Source organism: Ictidomys tridecemlineatus, unplaced genomic scaffold (assembly GCF_052094955.1).
Source record: "Ictidomys tridecemlineatus isolate mIctTri1 unplaced genomic scaffold, mIctTri1.hap1 Scaffold_316, whole genome shotgun sequence".
Classification (NCBI taxonomy): Eukaryota; Metazoa; Chordata; class Mammalia; order Rodentia; family Sciuridae; genus Ictidomys; species Ictidomys tridecemlineatus.
The window spans coordinates 121,020-135,383 of NW_027522385.1; the positions used below are offsets into that span (position 1 = coordinate 121,020).

General features: G+C 40.8%; 1 pseudogene; it reads left to right on the top strand.

The window, feature by feature from the left end:
• The first annotated feature begins 783 nt into the window (after positions 1 to 783).
• The window catches only part of LOC144373225 (arylsulfatase D-like), a 30,821-nt pseudogene continuing 17,240 nt past the window's right edge, over positions 784 to 14,364 (top strand).

Consider the following 14,364-nt stretch of genomic DNA (forward strand, 5'->3'; position numbering starts at 1 on the left):
CTTCCCTTTTGTGGTTTTTGTGCTTAAATATGGAGCCAACTGAAGGCAGGGGCACCACTCTGACCATCTCATTCTTTCAAGAGCAGAGTGTCTGCCACTGGCCAGCAATAAAGGCTTAACTGGAATGAGACTCTGTGGTCTGAGAGTTATTTGGGGGTCCCTGTATTTCAATGTGAACGTCTGACCCCTTCTCCTTACATGCTGAGTATAAAATTTTGAAACCACCTGAACTCAATTTTCAAGGGATGGATGGATTGATTACAGCAAAATCATTGCCCTCTGAGACTGGCTTCAGCCAGATAAACCTTTTTACAACTATCTTCAGTGCCTTGTCTCCTTTGTCCCTACATCATTATTACCCTGTGTGCTTACCTAACTACAGGACTGGTGTGACTCTACATCATGGACTATCAGAAAAATAAGCACTTGTACTCTATTGATGTAGCCCAGAATTCCATATCCCTGGGATCTATAAACAACCCCCTTATTCCCTTTAAAGCAGTTATTTTGACCAAACACGAGGAAGTGTTGAGTGATCATTCTTTCTCCTTAAGGATAATATTCACAAATAGAAAACAAATGCTTTCAAAAGTGTTCTTCTTGCCAGGGACATTGGCACAAGCCTGTAACCCCAGTTAAGCGGAAGGCTGAAGCAGGAGGATCACAAATTGGAGGCCAGCCCAGATTCCAACACAAAGGAAAGGGAGAAAGAGAGGGGGGAAGGGAGGGGGGAAGGGAGGGGGTAAGGAAGATTGATTCTTTCCACTATTTCACTAAGCGATAATGACAATTAGCAGACGGTGTCTATTTGAAACCAGTAGGAAGAAGGAATGTCTGGCTGAGCTGTGAGGTGGAGAGAAGGTGGCCTTTTAGAGGGCAGGTGGCGCCTGCAATTTGGAGGACGTCCACTAGGTGGAGCTCCACAGAGAGAAGAAAGGTGCATTTTTGGTCCTGCTTCCTACACGTTGGGAAAAGTGAGTGAGGGTCACAGGTAGGGAGCAAAGGAGACACCTGGGACCTGAGCCTCCCTTCCAAACCCAGGGAACCAGGGGACAGGACCCAGGGCCACCCGACAGCGGCGACTCAGGGCGCCACTCAGCAGCTTGCCCGCACGCCGGGCCCCAAGGCAGGTGCTTACTGCCTACATTCAGCGAACTCACCATTTTTGGCTTTTCTGGTGACCTGGCGTCCTCTGGAGGAACCTGCGGGCACCCGAGATCTCCGAGAACACGGCAGCCCAGTCACTGGGGTCCCTGGAGCAGAGAACACGGGGCCTGGAGCAGGAGTAGCCCATTTGGTGAGGAAGAAAAGCCCGGGAGCTTGCGGCAGCTCGCCCTTCCCCTCCCTTTGCGCACTGATTGGACAGTTACACCAAGCGACCCTGATGGATGGCCTCCAGGCCCGCCTCTGGATCGTGACTAAAAGCTAACAGCATCCAATCACTGGCTGAAATTGGGTAGAGTGACAGATTCTTGGCCCCAGCCCTTTTCAGGAGGAGCTTCCTGGCTGTGCTGAGAAGGAATCCAGGTGGGAAACCTTGGCTTAGCCTCTGGGACAGAGGTGACACCTGGCGCTGAGCTGGGCTTCAGCCATAGAGTGCTTTCCGAGCATGGCGAGGCCCTGGGTTTAACCTCAACACAAAAACAAAGCAGAACTTCTCCAGGAGGCTGAGGCTGGAGGAGCCCAAGGTCACGTCTGCATCTGCAAACAGTGAGACCCTGTCTACAAATAAAATGAAAAGGTGGGGATGGAGCTCAGAGAACGGGGTCAAGCCCCACTGGGTTTGTTTCCCAGTACCTTAAAAAAGAAAGAACGATATATTATTTTATATTCTATATATAATCTATATTTTATATATTTTTGTATATATAAAATACATATAATATATTTTTTATAAAATATATAGAATATATTATATATTTTTATTTATAAAATATGTATTTTATATAATATAGTCTCTATATATTATATGTATTTTATATATAAAATATGTATTTTATATAATATATTCTATATATAAAATGGATATTTTCTATAATATATTTTATATATATTATATATATATATATTTCTCACACTAAGTACATCTAATCAGAATATTTTCTATAATATATATATTATGAAAAATAATATATATTAATATATATATATATATATTTTTTTTTTCCCCAGCTGATGCGACCTCAAGTGACTTAGAAAGACACGGTCTCCAAATTTTTGCAACACTTTTTAAAGATATCATTTATATGACCCATATATAATATCAAAAAATGAAAACAATTTGAAAACTATTTAGTAATTCTCCTGACCTCCTGCCCTCTGTTGCTTTGAGGAGGCTCCTGATCTACAAAAGGAAGCAACTGGGATTGGCTCTGATGCCCAAGGCTCCCTCCATAGCAGAAAGAGTGGGGGAGGAAGTAGGGCAATCCTCTAGGGCAGCAATATGCTGTGGAAATAAAATGGGTGCTTTGTGCTTAGTGTAGATGTTCTACTTCGAATGTTAGGAAGTCTTCTGCAGAAATTTGACTCTGGTAACCCCACAGGTCTGTTCAGATGTTCACCCAAAACCAAACAGAAACGATTATGATGCAAAGCAGGAAAGAAACTTTGACCAGTGCACCTACACCAGGAAGACAAAAAAACCCTGTCCTTACCCTGTCTTCAGATGCTGACAAGGACTTTGAGATTTTATAGAAAGGGTAATCATAGGCATGTATGGATAGGGGAAATTGTATGTAGGATTTAGTATTATCTGTAGGATTTAAGCTTCAGGCATCTGTGGTCTTATAACTTCTCTGTGAGCTCACACGCACTTGCTCCCTGGACGCATGTCACTGTATTGCAAAGACTGACCTCACTTTGTCAGGAGGAAGTCCCCCTCCAGTGTATTCTTTCCATGTCAAGGTTTTCAAGAAAAGCCACAAGCCCTAGGAAGCAACATACCCCCAGAGCTGACCCAGCACTCTCAGCATTCTGGGTTTGAACCGATAGTCCAACCAGAAAGAAACGAAAACCCTTCTCAGCTGGGTCCCTTAACCCTGCATATAAACCATAAAAAATTGCCACTTGGGGCCAACACTGTCTGTCATGTCTATCCCCCTCTTGGAAATTAAGTACAATTTTTTTTCTCTACTCTTAAGTTGGGCTTTGTGAAGTCTATCACATCCTCCTCACTGGCCCAAGTTCATTCTACCGAACAATATTGCCCATGGCCAAGGGGGGGGCTATTGTGTAAAAAGTCGTATTCCCACAATGTGTGGAAAAGTGGACATATAGCTGCCAGGGCTGAGAATTGAATTCCAGGTGCCTTTATTGTCCCCCATGGTAAAGATTGAATTGAGGGCAGGGGCGCTTTGCCACTGAGCATCCCTTTTATTGTGGTTCAAAGAAGGTGGGTGTGAGCATAACTGTAATGGGCCTGAGAGAATAACTCCAGATGGTGACTCCAAGCTACTATCAATCCAATGAAGAGGTTGACCAATCAAAGGGTGAGACCCAGCATGGTTGTTCATTCCTGTGATCCTAGAGGTTCAGGAGGCTAAGACAGGAGGATTTCTAGTTCTAATCTAGCATCAGCAAAAATGAGGTGCTAAGCAACTCAATGAGAGCCTGACTCTAAATAAAATAGCAAACATGGCTGGTTTTGAAAATATAGTATTTTGCCTTAAATGTACAATTGAGATATAAGAAAGGCAGCCTGAGGGCAAGTAGAGCAAAATGGAGAGTCAGCCTCAGACTGTGGATGTGGAAGACCTCGAGTCCGTGCACCCAAACCATCCTGGACCCACAGGAGGTCGGGGAGGGGTCACCCTGACCAAGAGAGAAAGAAGAAGTGTTGATTTAGGTAAAGTCAAAAGTGTCTAGGTCCAAAATGCACTCAATTCAAGAAGACTTTCCTGGCACAAAAGGACAAAGGGAGTTGGGGACAACTAAGGGTGTATTGCTTTATATGAAAATATGTGGGGGTTTTGATACCAGGGATTTGACTGAGAGCTTCCTAGCCACTGAGCCAAACTTCCAGCTCTTTTTTACTTTTACACAGGGTCTGGCTAAGAGGCTTAGTGCCTCACTAAGCTGCAGAGGCTGCTTCCAACTTGCAGTTTTTCTGCATTAACCTCCCAAACCACTGGGATTTCAGGAATGTGCTACTTTTCCCCGCAGCATGCTTCTTTAAGCAGCCCAGTGAGACACAGGGAAATGCAGGTGAAGATCAGGAAGTTGGTGCACCCCATAGTACTTTGCCAAAGAGAAACTGGGGTGGGAAGCGGGGACCCTTGTGAACCAGAGGATAGAATGCTGACTGCATCTTGCCTGCTCGCCCACATGTTCCATCCTGTAACACTGTCAGTAAAAGCTGTGCTTTTTCTATACCTTTGTCTCTTAGTCTTCTAGGGGACACACGCAAGAATGGTGGGAACAGATGATTAAGAGAATAATCCTGTAAAATGGGCCCACTGTGCTGACATGCACATGCATGATTTCCAAAAATCAATTTACCTGCAGCTCTGCCTGGCCTAAGTGGACATGAGATGTCTCATTCAGCAAACTACCTGTGATCTGCATGAGAAATGCAGGCAGGAAACTCCCTAAAAGGAACCCAAGTGACTATGTGGGGACAGACTTTGTGACTCTTTCAACAGACCAAATTTTTGAAGAAAGGATAATTCTTTGGATAAGAATATAATTAGAATGGCTCAGCGTGGGCCAAGGTGACATAGAGTTGCCATGACCCTCGAGACTTGAAAGTATGATGTCACCCTGCTGTCAAAAGTCAAAAAGTGCACCTGGGCAGGAGTCTCTGGAAACTTCCCAGGGACTCCAATAAAACTAGAGTGCAGAAGAGGCACAGGGTCCCTCTGCTTTCTGAGAGGACCCACTGTCACCCTTGAGAATGCCCCCTTCCCCTTCAAGAAGTTCATGCCTGTTACAGAGTGACATGTCTGAAAACTTTCTGATGTGATTGCAAAAAATCAAGGGTTCGAGAAGGTCTTTTTACTGCCTCAGTTTCTCAGGAGGTCCCAGCTCTATAATGAGTTCATTCTCTCACTAAAAAAAAACAAACAAACAAAAAAAAAAAACAGAAACCTTCAAAAAAAATAACAAGCAGCAAAACAAAACAAACAACAACAAAAAAATAAATCAGTAACCTGCTAGAGCAGCCTCCGCGATTTAGCTTCACTCTGTCTCTAAATAAAGCTTGCAATAGAGATGTAGTTCAGAGGGCCGGGCATGGTGGCACACACTTCAAGTCACAGCAAATTGTGAGGCTGAGGCAGGAGGACCATGAGTTCAAAGCCAGCCTCAGCCATGGTGAGGTCCTAAGCAATTTGGTGAGACCCTTTCTCTAAATAAAATACAAAATAGGGCTGGGGATGGGGCTCAGTGATTTAGTGCCCCTGCGTTCAATCCCCAGTCCCCACCCCCTCAAAAAAAAAACATAATAGAATGTAAAAGGACAGATATAAATCTAACGACATCAACAGTGACATTATATGCGCAATCTTATCCAAAGGTAGAGGTCATCAGAAAAAAAATAAAATAAAAACAACGTCCAATTCTACGCACCTGAGACCCAGATCAGAAAATATAATGAGCCAACTAGTCCCAACTTTGCCCCAGATCTCCCTCCTGGCTGCCTGTGTGAATGCAGGTTGGGGCTCTGGCTTCAATCAAGACTCTGATCAGGAAGGGGAGACCCACAGAGGTATGGGGAAGCCCTGCGAGAGACCAGGTTCCCCTTGGTCACGATAGCCACAAAGGGCTTGCAGTTTGAGGTGGGCTCTTCCTCCGGCAGAAGGGCCAGGCCAACAGCTTACCAAGTGCTCTCCGCGAGGGGGGAATTGAAATTTGAAACTCTCCTGCCCACCTCTGGCCAGAAAAGTAATGAGAAGGGTCCTGCCAGACCCCTGTTTTGGATGTTTTCAAAGTGAAGGGGGGCTGAGAGAGAGTCAGAGAGAGTTGATGTAGTGATTGGTCAGAGCCTCCTGCTTCAGGACTGGAAGGCAGGGGGTCATTCAGAGTGGCTCTGCCCATATTTTCTATTCCTTAATATTTAAAGGCGATTGGGAAATTGTATCTTTCAGTCACTGGATTCTTGGTCTGAGATCATCATGATCTACTATTAAAACAAAAAAGGCATTAGTAGAAAATATACTATCTCTAGGACATCACCACCTTGAAAAATCCAGGTTGTTGTTGTTGTTGTTATTATTATTATTATTATTATTATTATTATTATTATTATTATTATACCAAACACTCATCAGAAGATTCTTCATCTTTTCTCGATATTATTGGGAAGCCTTGCACTTGGCAATGGTAACATAGATATTTTGATTTGGCATGGCGCTTCAGCCTCTCCACAAACCACAGAGCAGAGGGCTCAGTCACAATATTTACCACAGTGGCCTTTTAGAGCATTTTAACTCAGTTCTAATTTTTCCATCAGCATTTATCTGACTAAGAAAGCTCTTGGAAGTAATTTAAGTCCAACGTTAAGAGAATCCCTATGTTGTAACTTTGAAAAAGAGCAATAAAGACTGTATCGTAGAAGCAACGAATAATATTTAAATTAGTCCCGTCAAAGATCCTGAGACCAGGAGCTGGCCTAAGTCTGGTTAACTGGCATTCACCTGTTTCAGACCTGAACCTTAACTTCAGCAGAGTGTAGCTCTGAAATATCAGCTGGCAATTACTATGATGAGTTGTATTCATTCAGGCTACAGGATAGTCATCCTCCTTTCTCTTAATTCTCACATTTAAGGAATCTGTTAGGTCTGTCAGTGATGTAGATATTCTGACAGCAGAAGACAAACATCCTAACATCCTTTTGGGTGCCATCTCATGAGGGTTAGGGTATTACCAATAAAACCTCCAGGTGACAGGCATCCTCCTGTAATTGTTCTTGTCCATTCCAGGAGACCAGCCTAAATGCATGCACTATTTCTAGAGCTCTTGTGTGGTACTGACTAGACATTTGCATAATACTTAGGAATACTCAGGAATAATACTTAGAAAAGGTGCCAATTTCTATTGTAGAATGATCAGGGCAACCCTACATTGGTGGATACCTTGTGTACATAACTGGCCTGTAGAGAAAAATTCTATTTCATCAATCTTTCAATTTGGACAACTGTCCACATAAGTAGTCTTAATTTCTAAGGGTAGCATGATTGTCTGGTTTAGGTTTCTCGTATGGTGTCTATTCCTCAAATAGAATCCCAGACATTCTGTTTGCCATAGGATCAACATATAACTGACTACTACAGTCAGTAGGATTAATCTAGTTTCATGGGTGGGCTTTCCAGTCCACACTACAATGTGCATTAAAAATGGATCTGAGGGCTAGGGTGGTGGCTCGGTGGTGGAGCGCTCGCCTAGCACATGCGAGGCCCTGGGTTTGATCTTCAGCACCACATGAGAACATAAACAAAATAAAAGGATTGTTTCCATCTACAACTAAAAAAACAAATTTAAAAAACAGATCTGAGAATGTGTCCATAGAAGTTACTTCATAATTTTTACTTACCTGACAAGTTCATGAAGCTGCATGGTTGGAAACTCTGCAGTTGGAAGATTTACCTTCCTGTGTTGGGTTTTTCAGTCATTTTCATGATGACAGGTTTAAATTCTATCTTTTAAACCTGATTTAATTTACTGAATCATGTTCATCAGCAATGAACATGATTCAGTAAATTCAACAGCAGTCTCAATTTTTTTTTTTTGGTGGTGCTGAGATTGAACCTTGGGCCTTGTACATCTGAGCAAAGCACCCTAACAACTGAGCTATATTCCCTGAGATTCTCAATATTACAATTAAGAAAAAAATTAAATATTTTGTAAGATCTAGTGTGTGCCTCTAGGGTCCTGTGTTCCCCCTTTTCTTTATTTAATAAAATTGAGTAAAGACTTGGCATAAGCCATAATATCATCAATTTAAGTTATAGATAGTAGTACAAGTATTTTAATGATAAGATTTACCTTGTATTGATTATTGTAATTTCCCAATATATATACTAGTTGATCCATCTTAACAATTTAAAAGGAATCCTCAATCTCTTTCTGAGAGAAGGTCTCAACATATCTTTATGTCTCAGAATATTATTCTTTAAATAGGTGTCTCTCGATGGTCTTTTAAAAAATGTCATTAAGCATTATATAAATCCTACCAAATTTTGTGGATAATAGGTCCAATCAGAGAACTTCTATCATGTCCGTGAATTTTCAACAAGGTTTGCAACTTTTAATGCTCAAAACTAACGTACAACTATAATTTGGAGAACCTCAGTCCTAAAAAAAATTCCCAGATCTCAAAATGATTCAACAAACAAAATATTCAAGAATGGACAGTCTTTGAATCAATCAAATTTAGTCTCCAAGGAGAATTGTAAAAATTAGAATCGAAGTCAGCAGTTTAATGTATTTAGTGTTTAATCAAGGATGTGAATTTATTCACCCAAATTAATCCTTGCCTTAAACAATAAGAATCATTAGGCAATAAAGACCTTGCTTAAAGGAATTAAACTTAACATTTTAATAGATCTTTATCATGTCAAAATATAAACAAAAATATTAGCTCAGTGTCAGCATAGAGAGTAAAATCAGGGAAATAGCCTGAAAAATCCTTGAATTAATCAGTTAAAACTTTTAGTCAGTCCAGTACATATAAATCTCTTTTTTTCACATTTATATATTCTATAATTAATAATATAAAAATATTCCTATTTAGGAAAATATTTTTATCATAAAAATCTAGAATATAAAGATCTTGGTTTACCCAAAGATGATTTCTTTCTTCTTAGGACCTCCAGTGTGTGCTTCTCCTCTGTTGAAATTCCTTTTAGAATTTTTCCTGGTTACACTTTGAAATAATTTCTGAAAATAATTTCTAAAAAATAATTATGTTTGTACCTTGATAAAAAAAATATCAATAAGGGCTGGGGTTGGGGCTCAGTGGTAGCACGCTTGCCTGGCATGCATGAGGCACTGGGTTTGATTTTTGGCACCACATACAAATAAATAAAAAAAAGTAAAGGCCTATCAACAACTTAAAAAATATATATTTTTTTTTAAAATAAGAGATATCAATGAAAATATAGTTAAAGTCCTTGGATATTTCTGTAGATAAGGGCATAACCTATAATAAATACAGTATATAATTGATTAACTTTATGTAACCACGTGGTTCTTAAAATATTTTGGATCCATTTCAACATGTTTTTAACTAGGAGTACACGACTGCATGTGACATCATGTGATGTAGCTGATGATCCTTGTGTATACATTTATTTATTTCTTTTAATTTATTTGGTCAGGAACAAGAAGAAAAATTTGGGGGGTCATCCCAGGAACATGGACGGCTTTGTTTCTGCGATAAACAAATGCTTCTCCTGAGTTACAGCCATCTGATCCTGTAGGAGGTTCAGAAAATACACACACACACACACACACACACACACACACACACACACAGGCTGAACCCTTTTATTGAGGAGAAGCCATTCAAATGAGGCCAGGGGTCAGGTTTCAGGGGGCTGAGTCTAGCTTCCTGATGTCTTGTCCACAAGAGGCTTGGTTTCAGCTTTGGAGTTGTTCTGTATCCTCACTTGCAGTGAAAGCATAAATGAGAGTCAGACCCCATCATTCCTCCTTCAACGAAAATCCTGCAGGAGAAGGGTGAAGTGTGTGGGAAGGGCGACCCCTGCCAGGCTCTTGCAGGAACACACGGCTGCAGAGTTCTTAGGGTCCCTGTTAGCCTCAGATTGTGTCACCTGAGCAGCAAGTGGAGACCTACTCTAAGATCCCCCAGATTTCAGAGATGGGGGTATTTGCACAGAGCACATCAATAACCTTTGGAAAACATTCATTAGTAAAATAACGATACATTGATGTATGCATAGATTTTGGAATGCTTCAATCTAGAGACGGTTTTCACATTCTTTATGGTGTTTGAAGAGAAAATTCTTGATGAGGTACTCTTTATCAAATTTTCTGTTGTTGCTGGTGTAGGGGTTCATGCTTATCATCCCAGCAGCTCAGAAGGCTGGCTCAGGAGGATTGCGAGTTTCAAACCAGCCTTGGCAACTTAGTGAGGCCTGAAGCAACTCAGTGAGAACCTGTCTCTAAATAAAATATAAAGAAGAGCTGGGCATGTGGATCAGTGGTTAAGTGCCCATAGGTTCAATCCTCCATACCAAGAAAATAAAATAAAAAATAAAAAAGTTTTAAAAGTGGTTCCTGATAATACCTTCAGTCTAATTCTAAGACATCTTTCCTCTCTCAAGCTCACAAAAATTCCCTCTTGTTTTTCGCCCTGATAATTTGAGTAATTTTAGTATTTGCATTTCTGTGTGTTCCATGACACTAGAGTATATTTGGACACTTTATACATACATGGAGTGTAACTTATTCTGATTAGGATCCCAGTCTTTTAGTTGTGCTTGATGTGGAGTTACCCTGGTCTGTAGTTATATATGAACTTAAAAAATGTGTCCCATTAAGTTTACTCTCTTTTCTACACCATCCCCCTCCCTTCCCATAATTTCCATTTATCTAATCCAATAGCCTTTTATTTTTTCCCTCCTCAACCTCCGTGTGTGTGTATGTGTGTGTGTGCGTGTGTGTGTGTGTGTGTGTGTGTGTGTGTGTGTGTCACATTTTCTTTATCCATTCATCTGTTGAAGGGCAACTGGGCTGATTGCAGAGTTGAGCTATTATAAATTGAGTTGCTATAAACATTTTTGTGACTGAGTCACTGTAGTGTGCTGATCTTTAAGTCCTTTGGATATAAATCGAAAAGTGGCATAGCTGGGTCAAATGGTGGTTCCATTTCAAGTTTTCTAAGGAATCTCCATACTCCTTTCCAGAGTGATTGCACCAATCTGCAGTCCCACCAACAATGGGTGAGTGAACCTTTTCCCCACCTACTCGCCAATATTTAATAATACTTGTATTCCTGAGAATTGCCCTCCTGACTGGAGTGAGAGGGAATAGTTTTAACTTGCATTTCTCCAATTGATACAGATATTGAACTTTTTTTTCATATATTTGTTAACCATGGATGACTGTATACTTAGTGTGTGGCTGGTGCTGGGGCTCCAGCTTCCTCATTCTGCAGGACAACTTTTGAATCTTCTAGAATCATTTTAGAAACACTTCTATCCTATTTGAAGTTTATAGTCCATTTACTATAATGAATTGTTCACAGTTGTGTGTATGATTCCATCTTCAAATACTCCCATGGGTTTATAAGAATCTAATCTCAGGCTAGAACTTTGTGGTTTGTTCACTGTAGTTTTTTAGTATCAACTGATGTCACTGTGCTGAACCACAGAGTTTTATCATGTATTTGAAAGAGTGGGTCATAGTTTTGGTTTTCTTCACAAATTGATGTGGATTTTACGGAACTTGTCAATTTCTCTCCAAGTTTGGAGAATACACTGAATCCTTATTTCAATTTGGGGTGTACTGTTTTCTTTTACTTTTTCGGAAATTTAAAAAATATATTTATAAAAATGTATTTGACTTTTACAAAACAATTATAGAATTGACAAAGATTTAACAAAATTCACGCCCAATTGAATTTTATTACAATAATCTTCCCTAGGCATGTTAGGCTCGAATTCAGGACCCTCAAAAGACCACCAGAGACCAAGGTCCATGTAAGCAGCAAAGAGGTGTTTATTGGGAGCTAATTCGATCCTCCACATACATCCAGCAACTGGTGATGCTGAGAGGCCCCTAGCCCAGTGTTTGCAGCAGTTTTATATACGCTTTGGGGAAGTCAGGGACTTCACATACATCATAGCATCTCTTGGCAAATCATCACACACTGCAGGAAAATCATAAAACAACTCTAAAACATGATTAGCACATTCACTGGTGGGAACAAGTTGGGTAGCGGTGATTGATTAGTACAGAGGAGAATTCATTTGAACTGGTTGGTTTAGGCCATGAGGGTTGTAGGTGCTGAACTACATGGTTTCCCAACATGTTATCAACCACCATAAACTATAGGGAGGGTCATCTGGCATCCCAGGTATTTTCCCTGTCTCATGCTGATTGGTGGCTGGTAGGGGGTTGCTATGGGTCCCCACCTAGAGTAACTCAGAGACACCTGGCACAGTGGATATCTCCTGTTATTTGCAGACAAACAACTCAACAGAGTGCATTTATGCCTAGGAGTGCTCTGTGGGTGTTTTCAATGACAAGGGTCATGTCCCTTCCTTGAACAGGCTTTGCTCTGAGGTACAGGCTGGTTTTTCAGACTCAATGGCATTTTTGTAACAAAGGTTGGAGGATCTCTGATCTCTGTGCCCTTCAACAGAAGAATGGATAAAGAAATTTTGGTATATATACAGAATGGAATACTATGCAGCCTAAAAGAAGAACGAAATGATGGCATTTACCAGCAAATAGATGGAAATGGAGAATATTATGCTATGGAAAATAAGCCAGTCCCAAGAAATCAGAGGCCAGATGTCTTCTCAGATATGCAGATCTAATTCACAATAAGGGTGAGGTTCTTGAGAAGAATAGAGGAACTTTGGATTAGACAGAGGGAAGTGAAAAAAGGGGAGGGGCTATGGGGGTAGATTGAAAGTAAAATAAATAAGACGTCATTACCCTTTGTACATATATTATTTCATGACCAGTGTAACTCTACATCATGTGCAACCAGAAGAATGAGGAGGTATAATACCCCTATGTAGCATGTGACCAAATGCATTCCACTGTCCTGTGTAACTAATTAGAATCCATTAAAAATCTTTTCAAAAGTTCATTGTACATTTTTGTATAAAAACAGTATCTAGTACTGAAAGTGTAAAGTTTCTAAGCTGGAAGGCTTGAATTAAAATGTAAAAGATTAGGTATTATTGAGTTCCTCTGTTACACCCAGATTTCTGAGATAGTTAAGACAACACCCTACTAGCCATTTAGCCTAGGGCCCTGTCACAGGGCTCGAACCAATCAGTTTGAATGTGTACCCCGCTTAGGAATGACAAATCACCCCCACCCGAGCTGTTCCCGCCAATGAATTTGCCAATCAAGTCTCAGAGTTGTTGTTCAATTTCCCAGCGCCTCATGATGATTTGTTCTGATGTATGCAAAGCCCACCGCCCTCTCCAAAAAGTGTACTTAAGGTCTGCTTGACCTTTGCTCTGGGCTCTGGGCTGCTCTCCCTTCTTGAGTGAGCACAGAGTCCCAGCGCTCTGGAATGGATCCCCAATAAATCCCCTTTTGCCAATTGCATGGAGTAAGTCTCTTGTGTGGTCTCTCCCTCCAACGATTTGCCAGACCTTTACAGTACTTGTGTAATAATCCCCAAGTATTTAAATGAAATCATGAAGATTCATAGAAGGTCATTTAGCAAGCAGAAAGCAGTTAAGATTATAATGGGAGTCTTGAATCAATCATCACTCAGAGCAAATTTAATGTAGAAAACAATAATAACAGAAAGAAAATAATTCAGAATCCAAGTAGGAAATAGGAATCACATCCTTAATGTGAACTTGGACTCTGGGAGTTCAGCTGTCTGTCAAAGCACTGCGTCTCTCTGCCCAGCCACAGGGTGCATTTCTGAATGGGCTGCAAACTCTTCCTATTTTCTGAGTTTCCTGCCCCAGGATTTCTGCTGAATGCTGTGACTAACATTTAACCACTTGTCCTCAATCTCCACTTCAGATCTATTTCTGAAGAAAACAATTCTCCTTCCACATGAAGAATGATATGAACATTTAAATGGCTTAAATATGTTTAATTACCCCCACCCTCAAATCTCACTGCCTTGCTAACCCGTGTTTAATGAACAAGTCACTTTCTGGGTTTTTTTTAAACTTCTTGACTCTTTTTCAAGCACATGTACCTCTTCCTTGCTCCTCTTCATCCTCACTTTGTAGGAAACTCCGTGGAGACTTGGGACAGTCTCCCTTCACCTGTGGGCTGAGGCCAATGATTTGCTTCTATTCATGAGGGTGTCTCTGGGGCCTGGACCAAGGAGGCCTCATCTGTGAAACAAAACAGCTCTGGGCCCAGGTTGAGGAGTGAGGTTCAGCAAGATATTGAAACGTTTTCAAGACATGTCAAGGGGCGATATGGTGCACAGAGAAACAAACATACTCAATGAGATTGTCTCAGTATTACTCTGTTCCTTTTTTATTTTAATTTTTTAGGTGTAGTTGGACACAATACCTTTATTTAATTTTTATTTATTTTTATGTGGTGCTGAAGGAGTGCAGGTTGCAAGTTCTGAGCAGCCTTCAAAAGGAATCTGCTGCCCTTAGGAGGGCCTTTATTTTTATATCATTTTTGTAGATATATTTCCAGGTAGATAATAGTCTCAAAGCCCCAAACTTATTTGATGTC